Here is an 18,243-nt window from a genome sequence, read left to right as displayed (position 1 = left end):
GGACGCAACTCACCATCACATCCCAGGCCAGGAATTTGGGTGTGACCATTGACGCCTCCCTGACTTTGGAGACGCAGGTCAAAAAAGTAGCAGGCCAGGTGTTTTTCCACCTTCGCCAGGCCCGACTACTAGCGCCCTACCTGTCTCCCGAACACTTAGCCACAGTGATCCATGCAACAGTCACCTCCAGAATAGATTTCTGTAACTCGCTCTACACGGGCCTTCCCTTGTCCTTGATCCAAAAACTTCAGCTAGTGCAAAACACAGCTGCTAGGGTCCTCAGTGGCACACCTTGGAGGGCCCACATCCAGCCAGTGCTGAGGAGCTGCACTGGTTGCCAATTGCTGCCCGGATCCGGTTCAAGGTTCTGGTTTTAACCTTCAAAGCTTTACGCGAGTTGGGACCCACATATCTGAGGGACCGCCTATCGCCCTATGCCCCTCACAGGGCCTTGCGCTCTGCGGGTGAAAATCTGCTGGTCATTCCCGGCCCTAGGGAAGCACGCCTGGCCTCGACCAGGGCCAGGGCCTTTTCGGTCCTGGCCCCGACCTGGTGGAATGAGCTCCTGGGAGAGCTGCGGGCCCTGCGGGATCTTTCAGCGTTCCGCAGGGCCTGCAAAACGGAGCTCTTCCGCCAGGTTTATGGTTGAGGCTGGGGCTGATAATATAGATCTATGCCCCCCCCCCCGGGGACTCGGGATTCGGACCCGAAGTAAACATCATCAGGACCTCCTCTCCACCCGCTAGTAGTGGGAGGGGGGAAGTTGAGTTGCCGTTCTTTGCCATGCTGGTAATATTGGTAATGCTATTATTGTTTTAATGGGGTTTTAATGGGGATTCTGGGACGCTGTTACCCGCCATGAGCTGCAAGGGAGTGGCGGGAAATAAATCTAATAATAATAATAATAACATATGATAGATTAATGAACTAAAGAGCAGTTTTTGTATATAGAAGAAAGGGAACAAACAAACTTAAAGTAACTTGACATCCGCTTGTAGTTAGTTCTGTAGAGAAAATTCATTTCTCAGATGTTGTTGCTCCTTTAATGATGTATTTATATAAGATACTGAGAGATATAATACTTGGCATTCATATAGGACTTTTGGAGTTCAAGGTGCTTCATGCATTCTTTTTGTTGTACTTATACAACAACTCTGTAAGGTAGGGCAGTATTAGCCCCATAGAGCAGATACAGAAGGCTAAGTGACATGCCTAAGGCTACCTCGTGAGTTCATGGCAGAGGCAAGATTTGCACCAGGAATCTTTCTCACTTATTCTCTTAGTCACTAAGACTTTCTGTAAGCTGATTTTAACATGTGATGTATATTCCAGTTTCTTCTCTCCCTCATATGTCTATTGAAGTATGAATGGTGGTAGAATGCATAAAAGAATCATTTTTTTTAATCCCTGTATTTTAATGGAAGTTAATGGAAGATTTGGAGTTGCATGGAGTCTGAAAGGAAAGAAAAGACTGAGGTTGAGATAATATATTTTCTTTAAAGCTAATTTCATTGGCTAACAAGAATGTACTATAATTAATAACAATGCAAGTTTTTAAAAAATTGCATTGTTTGCATTAAAAATGTTCTTTAAAGTACATATATGGAGGAAAGCATCCCGTCCCTGGCAGAAGGCAGGGATGCCCATGGGAGAGAGCTGGCCTTCTCTACCTGGGTTCAGCACATTCGTCATGAGAAGACACTCTTGCAAAGTGTGCTGGACGGAGTCTCCAGAGGCCACCGCAAATGCTGAGCTCTTGAAATTTCACCCAAGCAGATGGTTGCTGGGCCACGTGTAGCAATCGCCCCTGAAAAGTGGAAGGACACACAGTCCAGCCATTTGAAACAGAAACAGAAAAGAGAAGAGGTAAGCAAAAGAAACTCTGAACGCTTTTGCAGAAATTCTCAACTGTCATGTAAGACCTGGCTGAAAAGCACCAAATAAACGGTAGCATCTATTTTTAAATGAAGTACAAGATACTAGCCCTTGTCATTTGCAAACAAGGCATGTGATCTGCTGCTATAGATGTGTGATGTCTTGACCAGAACTTAGGAGAGGCAGCATAAAAATCTCCTAAATAACTTTCATAAGAGTCAAGAATGAAGGATAGGGTTTGTTCTCTTCTGTCTCATGAATTACCTTCTAATTCTTAAAAAAAATTCATTTGGTGAATCAACATTAAAGATTGGTGGAAATATTTGTAAAAAAACAACAACAATAATGCTTTAAAAATTGCACTTTGCATCTGTGTGTCTCCTTCAGGCCTCTCAAAACACTTCCCAATCATCTTGGTGCAGCAGTCATGGAAAGTAGGCCGATATCATTCTCCCCCAGTTCCAGATTTTTGAAAGTGGGATCATCAAAGCTGGGAAATGGGCATCCTCCAGCCGACCTACTCCCCACTTGCTTGAATGGTAGAAAGTTCCAGGGGCAGCCAGTTCCAAATCCATTTTGCCGACTGATGCTGGTGGAATCAGTGGAATCACTGCTAGGCAGTAAAGAAGCATCAGCTTCTCAGAAACAGCAACTAAGAGTGGACTCCCCTCCACTTTATACAGAAGAGATGAAGCAGAGCTGTTTTCTGGTATCCTGTTTTTACTACCCGAAGAAGTCTCAAAGTGGCTTCAATCAGCTTCCCGTCCTCTCCTCATAACAGATACCCTGTGAGGTAGGGTGAGGCTGAAAGAGTTCTGAGTTTGCCAGCTCTGAGTTGGGAAACACCTGTAAATATTGGGGGGGGGGGGGGGGTGTTGCATCTGTAGACCTGCTGAGGACCAATCTTGAAATCCAAGGCAGGATCGTAACTTACCATGTAATTGACCAATGCATGGCTAGATCCTGTCTGCCAGGTCCAGTCCATTTAAACTGAAACTGACCAATAACACTCACTGGCAGGAAGTTTCATTATTTGCCTATGTATATAAGTTGTGTTTTTTTTTTTTTGGGGGGGGGGGGGTTCAGTTCAGTTTTCAGTTCAGTTTAGTTACTCTTGTAACATGCTGGGGTCCTAATAAAGAGCTCAAAGTGCTTCCAGTGTCTATGTCCACCTCTGAACCCACAGAATTGTTTTAAAAAATGCCATTTATTCTGCTTGTTCAAATACAAATAACAACATAACAACAAAACCAAAAACAACACAAACACACAAAAAATAACACAAACATCACATCACAACCTAAAATTCGACTTCCCACCTAACTCACCCTCCTGGACAAATGAACCCACCTCCTGTGCCAAACAACTAATTAGAATGGTCAGCTGATTCACTTTCTTTATGTTTTATAACATTTTGCAATGCCCAGAAAGATTTTCTTCATGTAGCTCCAGAAAGGTGACCACTGTTCATAATATTTCTCCACAGATTTAATAGGTGGTGCTGGGAGTGGGTGGGGTCTGGGACAGGGAGGGACCTCAGGGGAGTATAACGCCATGGAATCCACCTTCCAAAGCACCCATTTTCTCCAGGGAAACTGATCTCTTTAGTCTATAGATGAGCTATACTTCCAGGGGGTCCCTAGGTCTGAGAGAACTATGTAGTGCTTTAGAGTGGCCCAAGGTCGCCCAGCTGGCTGTATGTGGAGGAGGAGGAGGGAATCAACCCGGTTCTCAAGATTAGAGGCCGCCACTCTAAACAACTACACCACACTGGCTCTAATAGACAAACACACATGCAATTTCCCTCCCCAGCATGCGAAGGTTCTGCAACCTGAAGCCCCTAGCCTCTTAAATGCCATTTGACAACCAGGTCACACTAGAAACCTCTGCTGCAAGGGCAGATTGGCCTTTTAATTTACAGGGAAATTCTCTGGTGAACCACAGCCCTGACTGGGAGCAAGCAAAATTTAGCCTCAGCAACTCTGCCTAAGCCTCAGGAGCTGCTTGGCCAGATCACTCTTCAGCCATAGTTGTCTGGGCTAGCTCATCAAATGTCTTTTTCTGCTTCCAGTTTGGAGAATGATGCAGGGGTTAGGCTGTGAGCAGCCCCACTGAGCTGAGTGGCCCTGCAGGGCAAGCTTGTAGCAGCGGGAAACACTCTGGCTTGCTCCTGAGCCATTTTCACTTCCGAGCTCACACCTGCTCTGCTGGGTAGCACTGTCCACAGAGCTGGATTTATGCGTAAATGAAGGAAACTGCATTTTAAGGCTTCAGATAATGAACAGCCTCTAAATTAAATAAATTTGTAAAAACTACTAAGCATCCCTGTTAAAATGATATACCTTTTGGGGGTAATGCTAGGGGTTCTCTGAAATTTGATCTTAGGGCTTCAGGATGTCTTAATCGGGTTGCTCTTGTGTTGCACAAAAATGATGGTCCCGTTCTTCCCTTGACACAACATGACAGCATTCCCTTAAGGAGACACACAGCAGTGACAAAGGCTTGTATTGTTGACACACAGATTCTTGATCATTTTTAACAAATGTATTTCAGTCTATGACCGAAAAGCCATACATAAACATTTTAAATATTGGCATGAAAGAGTACATCTCACCAAGTCCAGCAGGGCTTTTTTCCTTGGTTGGTGTGTACCTGGTGTGGACCAGTGAGGAATATCTGCACAAATATGGCCAGAGTGTTATGTCCAATCTTTTGCTCTGAGCTCTTGCGAGAGAGAGAGAAGGTACTGGTGGGGAAGGATAGTTTCTTTCATACCTGGGTGTACCTGCTACTAGTTTGTCTAAGAAATATCTGTACTAGTCTCAGCCAATGTAAGGTAAATTGTGCTGTGTGCCAATAGGAATAGGGTAGAAGATCAAACCAGGATCATCCTAATTTGTCCTCTCAGAAAACTAGCAGAACTGGCCAATAGGTCCCCCTTTATTTCCTGCTCGATTATCTATATAACATAAATAAAGCACCACTGGGGTGGTGGGAGGAGTTGGGACTGATCGACTACCTGATTGGCCATCCATCCAATGAATGGCCATTCAGGTAGGCTGTCCCACCTCTGGCTGCATCCCCCTCTAACTTCTTCCATGTGGGAAAAGGGCCAGCCCGCTCTATTGGACTGGCTACTAAAGGTAAGCCAGCTAGTGAGTGGGAGCTGTGAGGCAGGGCCTGGTTTCAGCAGGGCTGCCTGAGTCCAGAGGGCAGAGGGAACCCCCACCAGCGCCCACCCCAAGCAGACCCGCTGCAGCCTCGCCAGGCCTGTTGTGGGGGGGAGCCCCCACCAGCGCTTGCCCCCACCCTGAGCGGCCCTACCATGGCCTTGCTAAGCCTCAGCAGGCCTGTCCGTGGTTTTTTTTTTTTTTTGGGGGGGGGGGAGACTAGCACCTGTTGTTTTTTTTCTATAACGAGCTTTTCTGCTAGTGTATTTATAACTTTTGTGTTTTGCATTCATAATCTCGGCAGTCTTTACACCAGGCCTCCAAGGTAGTCCTATATTGACTCAGTCTGCTATCTTCTCCTTTTGGCTCCTGCTTTTGTTTGACATGCACAAATAATTCTGCCATTTGAAATGATTTGCATGGTTTATTCAAGGCAGTGAAGTCCACTCCTTGGCAAGAAGAGCTAAGAATTAGGTTTTTTGCCCTGAAAATTCAGAATATGCATCATAAGGTTGCCAGTTCTGGGTTGGGAAATAGAAGGGGATGCCAACCCCCTCTTGTGTTATGTGGGTGACTGGGAGCATGCCAACCCCTGCCATGCACTCACATAGTCTTCACTGGGGCATCCCAAGCAGTTGCCCAGGTAGCTTGAACAGAGATCCAGCCGTACCTTCTGAGGCCTGAAGGGCCTCCACTACAGAAGCATCCTCTCTGCAAGGGACTTGGTGAGAACTGCAGAGTCCTGCAACAGCCCTTTCACACAAGGAAATTGCTCAATCAGCCAGGAGAGGCAATCCCAAAACTTTTTGCATGTTTTCCCTGTACAGTTGCATATCTATGACAGACCTGTCATGCAGGCAGAGTTACATCATCACTTGATGCTGCAATCATCCAGAGGTAGCCATGCCTGTGATGAACTTCAAATGTTTCATTCCACATCTTTGAAAGCAACCCCCCCCCCCCCACACACACACACACACACACATCACTTCTCACCAATTTCTTGCAAGGTTTTGCGATCCTATAGCTGTGCCCCTGGAGAGGAAGGTCTTGTCCGACTAGGATCTGCAAATAGGTTTTTAAACAGTTCACTCATGCCATCTAGAGGCCACAGCACACTAAATGGGTAAAAGGCTTGCTTTGGAAGAGAGAAGTTCAGACCAACACTCAAAGGTAGATTCAAGTGGGTATCCGTGTTGGTCTGAAGTAGCACAACAAAAACAGAGTCCAATAGCACCTTTAAGACCAACCAAGATTTATTCAAGGCGTGAGCTTTCGAGGGCAAGCACTCTTTGTTGGACTCAAAGGTAGAGACAGGGTAGCCAGGAAACTGACTGGCTTATCCATTTTTCCAAAACGGGATGGTTTGGAAGTGGACTTAAGGCAAAGATGTTGGCAACTTGTCTTGTTGGCTCAGGGGCTACTGGCTGAATGCAGCAGCAAGAAGGCTCTGTTTTCCCACGTTTCCCCTCCGTCAATCCCTGTTTGCCCACCACACCCTCTTGGAACAGGCTTTCAAAAAGATTCATAATAGACAAATCACTATGCATAATGATATAGTGATGTATCGCTAATTTACTCCCCCTCAAAAAATCCCCCTGTGGCAGAAGGGGTGGAGGACTGTGGTAGGGGAAATGGTGCCAATGTGGGTGGCACCAGGGTTGTCTGAACACACGGGCATGCTGGGCAGTGCCCTGGGGGTCCCACGAACACACAGGCCCCATGTTAGTCTATGTATGTATTGATAGTTTGTGATGTGAGCCTTCGGGGAGGGCGGTATATAAATGTAATAAAATAAATAAATGTTTGCATTAAACACTTGATTAACAATAAATAACTCATAGTGATTTCATACTGTGCCATCCCCGCCTGTGTGATTTACCAATCGAGTACTAATTAGATGTTGGAATTTTTGTTTTTCAAGTTCAAGGCTCATGTCCAAACATTTGTGTTGATTAATATTTGCTGTACAGAATGTTTTAAAATGTTTAAACACTGGTTTTGTGAGAGGTACCGATAAATATATGTTTAATTTTATCAACAATTTACGTCTTTATTCCTGTGAGAGGCTGTTAGGTAGGGGCCCAGTGCAATGCTTTCCCACAATGCTGTTAAGAGGGCCCTGGGTGGTACCGGGAAATATCGGGACTATCCTGCCCGCCCAGCAGCCATCTTGGCTGTACTGCCATCTTTCCTAAAAGACTAGTAAAGCAGATTTAGGAAAGATTGCGGAGAAGCTGAAAGTTGCACTGAAGTACCACAATGCTGTATGGAAAGGGACGACGACACACATGCTTCACATGAGCATTGGAACCAGATCAAATATCTGATGTAGAAGCAACCTTAGGAAGGTTTCTGCTAGTTACAAGAACCTTCTCAATGTACAGGGGAAGTATAGAGCTGAATAACAGAAGCTGGAGGTGTACAACAGGGAAAAGCAGCTGAAATTCTCAGGAAGCTGAGTGTTGGCCTTCAACGCCACATTCTTGGGGTTTTCTGCCCTTTTGCTGAATTGAGGGTCACCTACAGCTCCAGACAGAAGCTGTGTCCAGGCTGCTGCAAGCAAGGGGTACTTTCACCTGAGTCTCCATGTCATTGTTTAAACTGCAGCTGCAGATGTTTTTTTGCTGTTTGCCTCTTCAAACTGGAAAAGAACGGTGCCATTCTCTCATACGTCAAAGAAACAAATAGCTAAGAAAATACGGCAGCTCAGATACAGTGTGTGTTTTGTACCAAACAACAAAACGCTTTTCACAAGGCCCTCAAGGACTCTACCCAGCTCTGTCCCCTGTACAAAGGAGGCTTCCATGTGGTGAAAATTGTAGTTCTCATTTCCATACCACCTGAGGACTTTTTAAAAAATGTCTATAGTTGATACATTGCTATAACATAATGTTATAACAATACAGCAATTACTGTTTTTTAAAGCCTTGAAAAATGTCCCCTGTTGGGCAGAAAATGGCTGCCATGAGGGCCTGAGGCACAGAAAATGGAACTAATATGGGCAGGGCAGGAAAAAACATATGCACCTTCCTGTCCACACAGCATGAAAACATCTTTCTGAAAAGATCGTATCAGACCAGGTTTGGGGAACCTGCAGCAAAGTGGGGGGGGGGGCGCAGAGACAGGGGCACTTTCACACCTGCTAAATAGGGCAGTTCCACTTCAGCCACTGTTTGCAAGCAATTTCACACAGCAAAATGCAGTTTGAAAGTGGATTGAAAGTGCATTATTTCAGTGTGTGCCTGAAAACAGGATGAATAAAGTACGCAAAGTTGCCAGCTCCAGGTTGGGAAATACCTGGAAATTTTAGAGCAGGGGTAGTCAAACTGCAGCCCTCCAGATGTCCATGGACTACAATTCCCAGAAGCACCTGCCAGCATTTTCTGGCAGGGGATCCTGGGAATTGTAGTCCATGGACATCTGGAGGGCTGCAGTTTGACTACCCCTGTTTTAGAGGGTGGAGCTTGAGGAGGGTGGGTTTGGGGGATGGGAAAAACTTTAGTGGGATATAATTCCATAGAGTCCACCTTCCAAAGTGGCCTTTTTCTCTAGGTGAGTGAATCTCTGTCACCTGGAGATCAGTTGTAATAGCAGTGGTCTCCAGCCACCACCTGGAGGTTGGCAATCCTAGGTGTTAGTCATTCCTGCTGCTACAGGAATTCATTTTATATCTCTCTGACTAGGAACTTCTAGATTTTTGAGGTGCCATTATTGCTTTTGCTTTTTGCAAGGGTCTGGAAACTTGCTAATTTTTCAAATGAAACCTGGGACTTGTGAAGATTCATGGTGCCTGGCCACATGCACAAAATGCAAATCCCTCGATTCTGCATAGCAGCAACCGCAACAGGCTGCCACTGGGATGGCCCTGCTGCTTGCTGCTTCCCCACGGGGGATGTTTTTGGGTGGCTATCCATATCTACCCCCGATTACTGCCTCCACATGTAGGCAGTCAGGGCAGAACAGTTCCACTGCAGGGATGGTGGTGGAGGGTTTTTGTTTATTTGCATAAAGGTGGGATTGTGTTACAACACAATCTAACCTTTGTGCAAATTTTTGTAATGCCCCATTTGGGCTTGCGGTGCCGCAAAGCTCTGCAGAGCCGAGTGGGGCATTTTCTGTCCCCACCTCTTCCCCATCCACATGAGTCTGCGGCTAGATAGGCCCTGATGGCCCCCATGGCAGGGATTTATCCATTCACTTGCCACAGTGCAACAGAGGCCCTAAAGCACACCAGGCCCGGGACTGGGACTGGCCGGCGCCAACATTGTGTGGCAGTGGGGATTAGTCCCATTGCAATATGGGTGCTGGCTTGGCAAACGCTGGCAAGGGCTCATGGAATTATAGTGGGGGGCACAGTTTGACTGCCCCTGTAATATAAACTGTAGGTGCCAGGATTGAGCTGGGAACCTTTCACATACCAAACTGGCTACCACTGAGCCACAGACTTTGAGCCCAGGACTCTACGCAGAACTTTCCTATATCCGACAGACAGCATATCTAGCCCAGCATCCTTTTTCATGGAACAAACAGGCAGATGAGCAACATCTGGGTTGGAATGAAAACTGCAAGTGCTTGCCAGCCAAAATATTTCCTGGGAGAACGTGGTTTCAAAGGTAGCAGTGCTGGTCCACAGGAGAGCAGCTAGATTTGAGTCCAGTAGCATCTTAGAGCCCCACAAGAGTTTGGGGAAAGATTTTCACTCTTGAAAGCTTATGCCCCAAATATCTTGCTCTTCTCTAAGGCAGGGGTAGTCAACCTGTGGTCCTCCAGATGTCCATGGACTACAATTCCCATGACCCCCTGCCAGCAAACACTGTCAGGGGCTCATGGGAATTGTAGTCCATGGACATCTGGAGGACCACAGGTTGACTAACCCTGCTCTAAGGAGCAGCAGTTCTTGGAGTGAACTCTTTCTCCTTATTCTAAAATATCAGGTCTTGGGCGCATGGGCACAAACTGAAGTTTATTTATTCAGAGCAGGCAAAAGCATGCCCTTCTTCACTCACTGTTATAGGATGTAGTGAGTAAAGCTACTGGCCTACTGTCTTTTAAAGGGGATTGGAAAAATACTGGAGAAGCCCAGCAATGGGTATTAACCGTGATGGCTAAAAGGGATCTCCGTGGTCAGAAGAAGCTGTGTGATTTCTGGATGTCAATGGGTGGATGACAATAACAGAGAGACTTTGGCACCTGTGCCCCCTCCACAGGCCTTCTAGGGCAACTGGTGGGCCACTAGCGAGAAGCTGGACAAGATCTCCTGACCCAGCAGGGCTCTTCTGATGTTCTTGTCTATGAGCCACAAGGCATGCCTTCTGTTTAGAAGGAGGCAGTACAAATGAAGGACTCACTCCAAGATGCAACAAGCAGCTCCCTGCAAGGGGGCAGGTGATTATGCCGTGTGTGTCTGCATCGGGAGCAAACAAATGATTGTATTGTATTTGATAATCTGTACTCTGCAACAAAGCCCAGTTACAAGAAGGCAAGTGCTGAACAGCGAAATCACACAGAGACACAACAGGCAGTCTTATCTGCAGGTGGCCTGTGTCGGAAGAGAACTTTCGTTACTTAATGTCTTGATTTCTGGTGGTATGTTAGGAGTTCTGTTGCCTGTGTGGGAATTATTACACATTCCTGGTAAAAAGAACAAACAAAAAACTGGTGAACAAGGTGGTATTTATGGAGACGTGCAAGGAAACCAGCTTTCAAACTGGCTTTTGCACCTGTGCCTGTAATAGGAGTTTGAGATGCAAATATGGGCAGGTGCTTAAACACACACAAATAGGCAAGACTGTATTTCTGGTCACTTGGTGATCTCTCAATGCATCTGAGGCTGTAGGGAGGTGACTTTCTTTCTCCCATTCCTCCACTAGCCCTTTGCCCATTGTGCCCCCAATGCTCATGCACCCCTAACAAAAGTCACATTCTCCTGATGTGGGGAGAATGGAATGCTGAAAAATCCAAATCATTCCACCCTTCAGGCGTTTAAAACGGGGAGGTCTTTTTTTAGGGGGGGGGGAGCTGTTTTTCAAAACAGATTTCCTCTAGTCCCAAAATGAGATCATGATTGTAAATTAAAGTGTAATTAGCCTTTATGCTTTTATATTCATTAACTCTTCTGTGTTAATGATGCAGAGGCTGGAGTGTGAAAGCCGGGCATTGTGAAACCACATCCAGGAAATAAAATAGTGATTTAGATAATGGCCAGAATGTATTGCTACTTGCACATAATTAAACAAATGCTCCATTTAAACTTGGAAACATGAATGAATGTTGATTAACCCCAACCCAATGAATCTGCATGCGATTTGGTTAAGTGGATGCACGGCTGGCAGAAGGAAGGCAGGCGGCACGTTTCGGCTAAGCATCCATCAAGCTACACCTGCGCCATACAGGTGCAGCTGTGGGTTTGGGAACAGGTGGGGAGGGATGGCGGGGCTCTTGAGAGCCTCTGTGGGAGATGGAGCTTCTCAGGAGTTCTTGAACAAAGAGGTCAACAGTCATGGTAGCCACGTTTCGGCAGAGGGCCCACCTCAAATTACCCCATCCCTGAATGCATTGCCAGCCACAACTCTGATGCGGTATGGGATAAGCCAAACTTGCGCAATAGCAAGGAGCCCAAGGAGTCTGGCAGGAATTGTATGCACACTTCCAGATGAACTCCAGAATGATGGCCACTACCTGAAGAAGTCCAAATTAAGCAACATTTTGCAAGATCAGGGTGCTCTATGTGATTCTCTCTTCCCCTTTTATGCTCCCAGCAACCCTGTGAGGTAAGCTGTGCTAGAAGAATGCCTCACCTCAGATCTTTATGCTCGATGGGGCTTTGAAACCAGATCTCCCAGATCCTTATTCAGCACCCTATCTGCTACGGCACAGTGATTCCCAGAATGATGCAGTACACGTGCCATAACATCAGCAGGACTTTATCAGAGAGTGTCACCCTAGTAATGTACTAAAGTGCTTTTTTGCACAAAGAGGTTCCTTTTTTCTTTCTACCAAGGAAACATGACTTGAAATAAAGAACCAGATGGCACGCTTACCCAAAATCTTTTGCATCACACAGGGGCTTCCTTAGTAAACAAGTTGATGGAGAAATTGCTGGTCCAGAAAGAATAAAACAGTGAAATGCCAGTCAGCTTGTGTGGGAAAGTAGGTAGCCTTGAAGTTCATTGGGCGGCCTTGGACCAGCAGTCCCTCTACAGCCTCAGCCTAACCTCACAGGATTGTTATGAAGGTACAACCAACACCTCTCATACACTCACTGGATGAAGGGCTATATGCATATCAGATGATAGAGAAGCAAAAGAAGAGCTGGCTTTTATATGCTACTTTTGAGGAGTCTCAAAGCAGCTTACAATTACCTTCCCTTCCTCTCCTACAAGAGGCACCCTGTGAAGTAGGTGGGGCTGAGAGAGCTCTGATGTTACTGCTGTGTGAGAACAGCACTATCAAGGCTGTGACAAGCCCAAGGTCACCCAGTTGGCTGCACGTGGAGGAGCGGGGAATCCAACCTGGCTTGCCAAATTAGAAGCCGCCACTCTTAACCACTACACCAAACAGGCAGTAAGGGCACCAGTTCTTCTGCTCAGAAGTTAAATCCAGGCAGTTGAAAGGGATTTTCTCACCATGTGAATATACAGCATATTGCAGCCTTAAGGGTGTTAAAATGAAGGAGCAGGAGAAACAGCCTCTCAACCCCAGTGGCTCCCAGGCTGGTGTCTGAAGCTGTGGGAGGTATAACTAGTACTGCTAGCAACACAGGAAAGGTACTCTGCTCAATCTCAGAGGGACTTTGTCCTTTGGGCCAATGTATTTTTAATAAAACCTCACAACCACCCCAGGAAAAGCTTTACTAATGCATCTTTCTTTACTTCATTTACGAATGCTTTACTAATGCATTTTTCCAACTGTAAGCTGCTTTACAGGAGGGAAGTGGTCTGGTCTAGCCTAGGGGGTCCCAAAGTGGTTGGTATGCGTCCCCCCAGGAGCAGTGGAAGGATCTAGGGGGGCAGTGAGGAATTTGGGACCAGTAGGGGGGCTGCGGCTGCATTTTCCTAGTGAGAGATGTTCCAAGGTGGTTTGCCATTGCCTGTTTCTGGGTAGTAGCAACCCTGGACTTCCTTAGTGGCCTCCCATCCCAGTGCTGACCAGGCCCAACCCTGATTAGCTTCCTGAAGAAAACGGCAGCTTCAGAAGGTGGGCTGGATGAGATCATATTCTTGCTGAGCTCCTTCCCCTCCTCAGACTCTGTCCTTCCCAGTCTCTACCCCAGATCTCTAAGAATTTCTTAGCTCGGATTGGCAGCCTTCCCCCCAAAGTCTCCATCTTTGGAAGGCTGGTTGCTTCCTGATTGCTCCTGGCCATCGGATTCCTTCCTTCCTTCCTTCCTTCCTTCCTTCCTTCCTTCCTTCCTTCCTTCCTTCCTTCCTTCCTTCCTTCCTTCCTTCCTTCGAGGACCCAAAGTGACTGTTACAAATGACTTTTACAAAGAACCTATATAATTTTTTTTCAGACTAAAATATGACCACTGCAGAACCACCAAAAAAGTAATATAGGCAATATAGTGTGTTTTGAATTTGCAGTAGACCTAACACCAGGAAAGAGGTGTGTGTTCGTGTGTGTGTGTGTGTGTGTAAGGGGCACTAGGGATGTGGCTTGAGAGCCAAGAGGGTGGCAGCCCAAAAAAAGCTTGGGAACCATTGGTCTAGCAGCTCTAGCTGATCTCATCGGATCTCAAAAGCTAAGCAAAGTTGGTACTTGGATAGGAGATCACCAAGGGAGACTCTTCAGAGGAAGGCAAACTGCAAGTTACCTCTGTTTCTCACTTGCCTTGAAAGCCCTTGCCTGCGGTCACCATAGCTGCGTTGCAACTTGATGGCTGCTTTACAACCATTTTGCAGCACTGCGGTTCCATGAGGATGACACCACTTTCCAACCAACAGCCAGTTGCTGCTTGATCTAATGGGCTCAGGAGGAGTTAGACAGACATGCCAAAAACAGATATGCTCTGTTATTTGTTTGGACAATAGGTTTTCCAGACAGACAGACAGACAGATTGAATCTAGACCTTCCTGACTTTCCTTTTGCTATTTTCACACCACAGTGTGCAATGCAGGATCAAAAGTGCACAGCCTGAGATATTGGCATGAGTTTTAAACGGCCATTTCTAAATGACTGCACAGGTTGATTTCGGATGATAGCTTTTAATGATTTGTTGCCCTTCGCTCTGAGTTAAGCTTCCAGCAGCCTGTTGAGTTCTGCGGCTCTGAAATCTGTCGCGGGGTCAAGCCATCCCATCCCGTCTGCAGCAGACACAGCCATCAGCCCAGCAAGGGCTCCACGGCTGTAACCGCCTGAACTGTGGGAGACCGGCCTTTAATGGCAGGCCTCATTATTAGGCCAATGGGGAGTGTTTGGCAGGGTGGCGGTGAGTAATGGTTGCCTCTGCCGCAGCGTGGCTTTCTCCTGCCATTGCTGGAGCGGACACTGTCAATCAGGGCACCTGCCAACAGCTCCACGGCACAGGCGGCTCGGCCTTGGTGGAGGAAGGGGGGAAAGAGCAGCTAACTAGAGCTGCAAGTCTGTAGATCTGCCAAGTCTGCCTCCATGGCCATATTGCACGTTATGTGATTTTACTGTAGGTATGTATGAGGTCACTTAGAAGGATGCTTCTCTGGGAACATGGCTTCACTTTAGACAAGATGCCAGAAGACCCTTGGCTCAGGCCTCCCAGATCCCCCTCAGCCACTAGAGGAGGATGAGAGCGTAGGGTTGCCAGATCCAGGTTGGGAAATTCCTGGAGATTTGGGATAGAGGCTGAGGAGGACAGGAGCCTCAATGGAGTACAATGCCAAAGCATTTGTTTTCCTCCAAAGCATTCCTTTTCTCTTGGACAACTAGGTAGATGAGCTGCAATTCTGGGGTATCCCCAGGTCCCACCTGGAGACTGGCATCCCTACCCTGGCTGGATCTCCCCATAATTATTTTTAAAGGGGCTTCTTGGATGTGGCTTCATTGAACAAAATCCCCCCCCCCCACCCTCACGCCCCTTTGGAGAGAAACGGACAAGTCAAGAGAACAGGCTTACCAACTCTAGGAAGGAAGATTCCTGTAGATTCAGCGGGGGAGTTGGGGGGGGGGGAGAGAACTTAGCAAAGATGTGATACCATAGAGTCCACCCTCTGAAGCTGCCATTGCCTCCAGGACAACAAAATAAGCATCCAATTGCACCTTTAAGATCAACAAAGATTTATTCAAAGTGTGAGCTTTCAAGTGCATGGGCTCAAAAGCTCACGCCTTGAATAAATCTTTGTTGGTCTTAAAGGTGCTCTTGAACTCATATTTTGTTGTGCTACTTCAGACCAACACAGCTACTCATTTGAATCTACTATTTCCTCCAGGAGTAAGTCAACTTCTACCTTGTAAGGTCTGCTTTACTCTTTATTTTTGCCAGATTTAACACTTGGTGGGTGCCAGGCGATGTGCTGGCTGGCCCTTTGGTGCCCACGGGTACCACTCTGGGGACTCCTGAACAACTGTAATTATTTATTCTACAGTTTCCTAATCTGCATGGTTTTATCTGTATGTGTGATACACACAAGAGGCATCTCTCCCCCAGCTTCAAGAGCCACTGGCACAGGAATGGAACCCTGAATAAGGACAGTTCCAGCACCTCATACTATCAAAAATGTCAGCAAGGCCATTCTCAAAAGGCAAGGGCTAATAAAAGACAAACTGGTTTTTATGCCCTGCTTCTCACTACTCAAAGGAATCTCAAAGTGGCTGACAATTGCCTGCCCTTCCTCTCCCCACAGCAAACACCTATTAAGGTAGGTGAGGCTGAGAGTTCTTAGGGAACTGTGACTGGCCCAGGGTCACCCAGCAGGCCTCATGTGTCTCAAAGCAGCTGACTATTACCTAGCCTTCCTCTCCACGTGACAGTGTGACTGGCCCAGGGTCACCCAGCTGGCTGCACATGGTGGAGTCGGGGAATCCAAACTTGTACTCAAGATTAGGGGCCGCCACTCTTAACTACTACACCAGGGGTAGTCAACCTATGGTCCTCCAGATGTTCATGGACTGCAATTCCCATGAGCCCCTGCCAGCAAATGCTGGCAGGGGCTCATGGAAATTGTAGTCCATGAACATCTGGGGGACCACAGGTTGACTACCCCTGCACTACACCACCCTGGCCCCCTCAGGAGGGAAGGTAGTATAGCCATATTCTGTCAGATCTCAGAAGCTAAGCAGGTTCAATATATGCAAAGGAGACCACCAAGGAAGGCTCTGCAGAAGAAGGCAACGGCTAACAACCTCTGCCTCTCATTTGCCTTGAAACCTCCTTGCTGGGGTCACCCAGTCCTCTGCAACTTAACAAGACTTTATTACCATGGCCTAAATGGCCCAGTTCCGTCTTGTCAGATCTTGGAAGCTAGGATGGGAGACCCCCCAAGAAATTCCAGGGTTTCTAAGAAGAGAGAAGCAATAGAAACCACCGCTTGTCCCTTGCCCTAGGGGACTGCCACAAATTGGCTGTGACCTGACTTCGCACACACTCAAATAGGGACAGTGGTTCACTGGGAACAGGGAAAAGAAAATAGCGATTGTCCTTGGCAAATAGGGTTGGCACATATAGATCCAGGAAGTGATAGGTGAAGCCCAAAAGCACTGGCAAGCTGTGGCACCATCTCAAGGTCACTGGCCATTCAGACACGATCATGACAGTCCAACGGAAATGTGCTTACTAGTCAGACTCAATAAAATGCTGGGGGTTTTTGACAGCGCTAGAATATTCAAGCCAATCATCAGCATTTTTGCTAAATAGCATGCCCGAGAGAATCTCAGGTGCACATTTCCTCCCTCCCCCGCCCAAACTTTTGTAGAAGAGGGGTGGGGGGGTATATCTGTCTGGTTCCTCCCTAGGCCTGTTGGCTAAAGACCCCCCCCCATTCATGCTTCCAGGTATATGATTTAATGGAAGGCACAATAAGAAGTGAGACAATTAGAATTTCTGCCTCATTATCATGGTAATCTTATAAGTGGGATAATGAGGTATTAATGGAGATTTAATGTGCCTCTCATAACAAAATCCCTTGGAGAAAACACATAAGGAAATTGCTGTAAATCCACTTAATGATGGAAAGGTCCCCAAACGCCACCTTCCAAGGGATGAAAAATGCCGGCAACGAACGAACGAGACTCAAGGTCAATCACACGGCAGGGACTGACAGAACGAACAATGGCTGCTGTCGGAAGGACCGGAACGGCGTGACTTACGCCCCAGTGTTGGGGAGATGCCTTTGCAGGCCCAACCAGGTCAGGAAGGATTCATCCTAACAGCTGTGAAGTCACTCAGGCATGCAGACACACACAGACACAGAACTTCCATGCCTGCATTCAAAAGACATGACAAACTGTGGTTTGTTGGGCGCCAAATTCTGGTTAGTTGACCAGGTGCATGTGACAAATCGCACGTTGTGGGTAAGCCCTGTTTTGCCCACTTCTTGTCACTTCTCCCACTTTGCAGCAGAGACACCTTCGTTCCTACATGACCCATCTCTCTGGACATGAGGGGTGATGATAGCAACTCCCAAAAGCTTTGGGAGGTGAGGAGCTGAGGGATGCCATGATGTCATTTGGGCTGTATAGCCCAGATCCTCATAGGCCTATGACCCACTGTTTGGAAGACCATCTCCTTCACTATGTCCCTTTGAGCCAGCTGTGGTCATAAGGCCGCCATCTGTCACCTATCCTGTCTGACATCGACCAAAGCCCGGGTGTCTTTTCCATCATGGCTCTGGTTCTGTGGAATGGGCTTCCTGAAGAAGTGAGAGGTTCCCTGCCCTTGTAGGTACGCAAGAGGTGCTGCATAACCTGCCTGCTAGCCAGGGCATTTGAGGGGGGCTGAACAGCAGCCATCTTTTAAGGGGGTAGAGAAGGATCCAAGGTTTGTATTCTATCCTTGGTTTTAGCTGGGGATCTTTTAATTATTATTGTAGGCTGCCTTGAGCCAAAAGTAAATAAATAGTTGGAAGTGACATCAGGGGGGTTATGCAACACTCTAGCAGTGACCCAAACCTTATGTGAGCTGAAGCAGTTTTTCAGTGCTGCTAACCCTAATTTCTACCAACAACCACACCCTCCATTACCTCCCTGCTGCTTCAACAAGCAGCACGGAAAGCCAGAGGTGGGATAT

General features: G+C 47.0%; 1 long non-coding RNA gene across 1 annotated transcript in view; it reads left to right on the top strand.

The window, feature by feature from the left end:
* The first annotated feature begins 1,774 nt into the window (after positions 1 to 1,774).
* Positions 1,775 to 18,243, top strand: part of LOC143821716 (uncharacterized) — a 51,488-nt gene continuing 35,019 nt past the window's right edge. Inside the window, exon 1 of the long non-coding RNA XR_013225885.1 lies at positions 1,775 to 1,866. This is a non-coding gene — a long non-coding RNA (uncharacterized LOC143821716). The remainder of the gene's footprint in view (positions 1,867 to 18,243) is intronic.

The sequence above is a fragment of the Paroedura picta genome, chromosome 12 (assembly GCF_049243985.1).
Source record: "Paroedura picta isolate Pp20150507F chromosome 12, Ppicta_v3.0, whole genome shotgun sequence".
Lineage (NCBI taxonomy): Eukaryota > Metazoa > Chordata > Lepidosauria > Squamata > Gekkonidae > Paroedura > Paroedura picta.
Note: the sequence above shows the minus strand (reverse complement) of the source record. Positions and strands in the feature narration are given on the sequence as shown.